Source organism: Bolinopsis microptera, chromosome 4 (genome assembly GCF_026151205.1).
Source record: "Bolinopsis microptera isolate Bmic1 chromosome 4, MBARI_Bmic_1.0, whole genome shotgun sequence".
Taxonomy (NCBI): Eukaryota; Metazoa; Ctenophora; class Tentaculata; order Lobata; family Bolinopsidae; genus Bolinopsis; species Bolinopsis microptera.
Genome location: NC_087075.1, coordinates 2830463 through 2834839, shown reverse-complemented (window position 1 = coordinate 2834839; position 4377 = coordinate 2830463). Strand labels below are relative to the sequence as shown.

The 4377-nt window shown below is 37.8% G+C and overlaps 1 long non-coding RNA gene across 3 annotated transcripts; it reads right to left on the bottom strand.

Annotated features, from left to right (window-relative positions):
* Positions 1–396: 396 nt before the first annotated feature.
* Positions 397–4163, bottom strand: LOC134814200 (uncharacterized). Of its 3 annotated transcripts, XR_010160117.1 has the most exons (5): positions 3949–4163; positions 3372–3478; positions 1339–1402; positions 1244–1288; positions 397–657 (listed from the first exon to the last, which is right to left on the bottom strand). It is a non-coding gene; the product is annotated as an uncharacterized LOC134814200 (long non-coding RNA). The 3 variants fall into 3 exon arrangements; XR_010160118.1 differs by lacking the exon at positions 397–657 and having other exon boundaries at positions 1236–1288; positions 3949–4160; XR_010160116.1 differs by lacking the exons at positions 397–657; positions 1244–1288 and having other exon boundaries at positions 1321–1402; positions 3949–4153.
* Positions 4164–4377: the final 214 nt, after the last annotated feature.

Genomic DNA, 4377 nt, shown 5'->3' with positions numbered 1-4377 from the left:
TCTTTTAGACTTAAATAAACAATATGGATGTAGTCCGAAAGTAATTTGTCAACTAAATAACATTTTGAAACTATGAACAAAATTGGCGAAAATTTGCCGTAGATTTGACCAAAAAACTACGCGCAGAACTAAATATTTCTTCATAGACGCGTGAAAATTTTTGAGTTTAACATTGAATATTTTAGCTTGGTTATTGTAATACTTAATTTTCAAGTCTCTATCCGATAACTAAATATTTTATCTTTACGACAGTATAAAATTTGTTTGTATATTTGCTAAATTAAAAAACAGTAGGAATAGAAACGTCGAAGGTCTTGCGCTTATTTCAGTCCCAAAATATACTCTAATCATAAACTTCATAAAACCCACTGAAAATGATGTCTACAGCTAGGCATATTAAGCCCTTACACCTTCCCAAATCATTTAGCAAGGATTCAGAGCCAGTTTTTAAAATTAGCTTTCGAATATCATTGTTAAGACATAAAACTATAAATAAATGAGTGCATTTTTCTCTTTCGTCTCGATAGTTTCTCTTTCATTTTAACATTATACATTAGTAAAAGCAATCAGCGATCTTTATTAATCATTGAAGGAGTAGAGTAATTGGTCCTCGTCAATGTTCAGTGTCTGATTACAGTTTCGGTCCGACCTCCACAACTGAAAAGATATTGGGGGTATTATCAGTTATGTAAATGGAAAAATTATATTTGCATCATAAAACTATGAAAACATTGAAACTAATGTTTTTGAAGGCTCGCCTATTCGTTTAAGCAATCAAATAGTCAGTGCATGCACAGTAAAGAACAGTTGAAGGCACCGGGAATGTTTCAAATATAACCTCTGTCTACTAGCAAGTATCAGACCACACACTCCACTGTCCACTATGTACTATAATGTACAATGGCAATTAAAATGTGTTCCCGGCATTTTAAAATGCGCGCATCTTGCGCCGTGACCATGACGGTCACAGCGCATGCTGGTGAACGGAGGTAGGCTGGTGAACGAGTTATTGGGACAAAATTGGAACATTTTGGAACATTGGTTACATCGGTTGTAGACATGCAGTGATTCCCAAACTTGGTTTGAGTGGTCCTAGGACCAATCTAAACGCTTTTCGGCCAGTTTTAAACCGTTCTGAGCACTTTTAGTTTTAGGAGAATATTAATTTTTGTTCATTTTCATGCATTCCATGAACCTGGGTAATTTTCATGCTCATTGGAATTTAGAAGGTAAAATAACTCACATAACAGTGCTCCCGACAAGTTTCACGGATATAGTGATTGAGTTTCTAGTCACCTAGCCTCTTGGCCTGAAAGAGTTCTTGTTCGGCAGGGTGACTGCTTGAACGTCAACTTCAACCTTTCCCACTGTGCACTGCATCGAATCGAGGTAGAGTTGTTAACTGAAATATTGCATTCAGTCTAGCGACCTTTAAATCTGGGTCAAACTTAGTATTTCTGTTTCGCAAAATTTTATTGATTACAGAGGGTGTGTCACGCCACTCTCTCCTTAAGATCTTGCAGATGTTAGCACCATACCGTACCTGTTCATTATAATAGCCCTAGACTATTGCATGAGACAAGCCTTAAGCAAGCACCCTGAAATAGGATTTACCATTAAAAGCCTTATAGGAGTAGGAGAGTCAAGGTGGAGAAGATATCGGTCACTGGTTTTGTGGATGACATTGCTCTGATAGCAGATACTGAAAAGGAGACAGAGACGCTGATGCAAGAGATAGAAAGGGTTGCTGCCACAGTGGGACTTAGAATGAATGAAGGGAAAAACTAAATTCATTACTCAGAACATCGAGAACCCTGATACCATCAAGTCTCTGGGTAACCATGCTGAAAGAAAGCCTGTCTCTGAAGAAGGAGAGACGATAAAAACGTGATACGATACGGTATGTTGAAATAAAGCCAGTCTCTGAAGAAGGAGAGATGATAAATACGTGATACGAAACGGTATGCGAAAGCTATGTAGTTGATCAGACTTAAAGTTACGTGTTCTTAAGAGGGTGAGAGGTTCTTTAGTAAGGCCGACTGATTAAATGAGGCTCTGAAATGAACAGGAATCTAGCAATAATAGCATGGAGAGTGGGGAAAATCAAAACGCGGAATAATAATCTAACTCTAAGTTAACGATAAACTGGTACAGGAATCAAAAATCCGAACACGGAGTCTAGGAGTAGGAAATAGCTGTGAACCAAACAAACAGAATGGCACCCGTGCATGATATATTAAAATAGGTACCGTTCTAGGATGCCACCACAAACTTTTGCTCCTCTGTAAATGCACGTTTTAGTGCTGTAGCGAAAGCTATGTAGTCGATCAGACTTCAAGTTACGTGTTCTTATTAGGGTGAGAGGTTCTTTAGTAAGGCCGACTGATTAAATGAGGCTCTAAAATGAACAGGAATCTAGCAATAATAGCATGGAGAGTGGGGAAAATCAAAACGCGGAATAATAATCTAACTCTAAGTTAACGATAAACTGGTACAGAAATCAAAAGTCTAGGAGTAGGAAATAGCTGTGAACCAAACAAACAGAATGGCACCCGTGCATGATATGTTAAAATATGTACCGTTCTAGGATGCCTCCGCAAACTTTTGCTCCTCTGTAAATGCACGTGTTAGTGCTGTAGCGAAAGCTATGTAGTCGATCAGACTTCAAGTTACGTGTTCTTATTAGGGTGAGAGGTTCTTTAGTAAGGCCGACTGATTAAATGAGGCTCTAAAATGAACGGAATCTAGCATGGAGAGTGGGGAAAATCAAAACGCGGAATAAATAATCTAACTCTAAGTTAACGATAAACTGGTACAGAAATCAAAAGTCCGAACACGGAGTCTAGGAGTAGGAAATAGCTGTGAACCAAACAAACAGAATGGCACCCTGTGCATGATATATTAAAATATGTACCGTTCTAGGATGCCTCCGCAAACTTTTGCTCCTCTGTAAATGCACGTGTTAGTGCTGTAGCGAAAGCTATGTAGTCGATCAGACTTCAAGTTACGTGTTCTTATTAGGGTGAGAGGTTCTTTAGTAAGGCCGACTGATTAAATGAGGCTCTAAAATGAACGGGAATCTAGCATGAAGACTGGGGAAAGTCAAAAAGCGGAATAAATAATCTAACTCTAAGTTCTCCACTACCTGAATATTGATCGGGAACAGGTTAGCCGCGTATGTGGAAAGAGTGAGTTAGATTATAGGTAACAACGGGTAGTCTCAAGCTACCCGTCTTTGCACCGTTACTTAGCCATCTGATCTAGAAGAGGAAGGGAGGTTATCATCTACACATACTGTATTAGGAAGTTAATCGTGTCCTAGCTACAGATCATACCTTATTAAAAAGTTTATCGTATCCTGAAAAAAATACCTTATTAGGAAGTTTATCGTGTCCTAGAAACAGGCCATATAACAGAATTATCACTTTCTCCTCCTCCCAATCCACAGTATTCCGGAGTTTCTGCAACGTCACTAAAACTGCAAAACATTGTAAGTTCATATGTAGATTCTATAAAAGGTTTGAATTAAAGCAGAGAGGTTAATAAGCACTTATCATATTTAGATTATATGTTATAGTTCAGTCAGTTTTTTTTGAGACGCCTCCATGAACCACCACGGGGCGACCTGCCCAGTAGTAAGAGCTGCCCAGTAGTAAGAGCTGCAGGAAATCACAAAAGCAATGAGGAATGTTGAAATTAAATGACTTTTGTCATTTATGGGTGCTTGTATAATAATTTTACCGCAAGATTTTGATAATCTTTGTAATAAACTAGTGCAATGATTGGACAAGTCACAATCAACAATGATAAAAGTGTTTTACATAAAATAACCTAAAGCGAGAATGTCGTTAGTTAACTATAAAATAAAGTACCAAGCGATGTATTAAAGTAACACAATTATACTCGTTCTAATTGATATTAGCTTACTTTGATTCAACGAAAACCTACCTTTTATCTGCTTTCGTGAAATTCAAAAGTGATGTTAAAGTAACACGAGCCCTTTAAAGCTTGCAGGGGTTCCTCCTATTATCGTTGATCAATTATGTACCAAGTACACTATGTAATACAGCAAAGTCGTCAGTCGATAACTGCTGTTAAAGCCATGAAAGTTCAAATGTCAAAGCGAGTGCAGAAACAAGAAATGGCGCGAAATCATAATGTTCAAGCCACACGTACAACGTATGATCTGCATTATGCTCCTTCATCAACTAATTCTAGTTTTAAACAATTTTGACACGCTAAAATGCGCGCGTGGATTTGCGCGGCGCGTAGAAAAATTTTAAAGCTGTCGGATAGAGGTTAATAAATTTTTCTACTGTCAACACAGCCCAAGTTATTCATGTTTTAATATCAAAAAATGTCCGATTTTTTTGTATT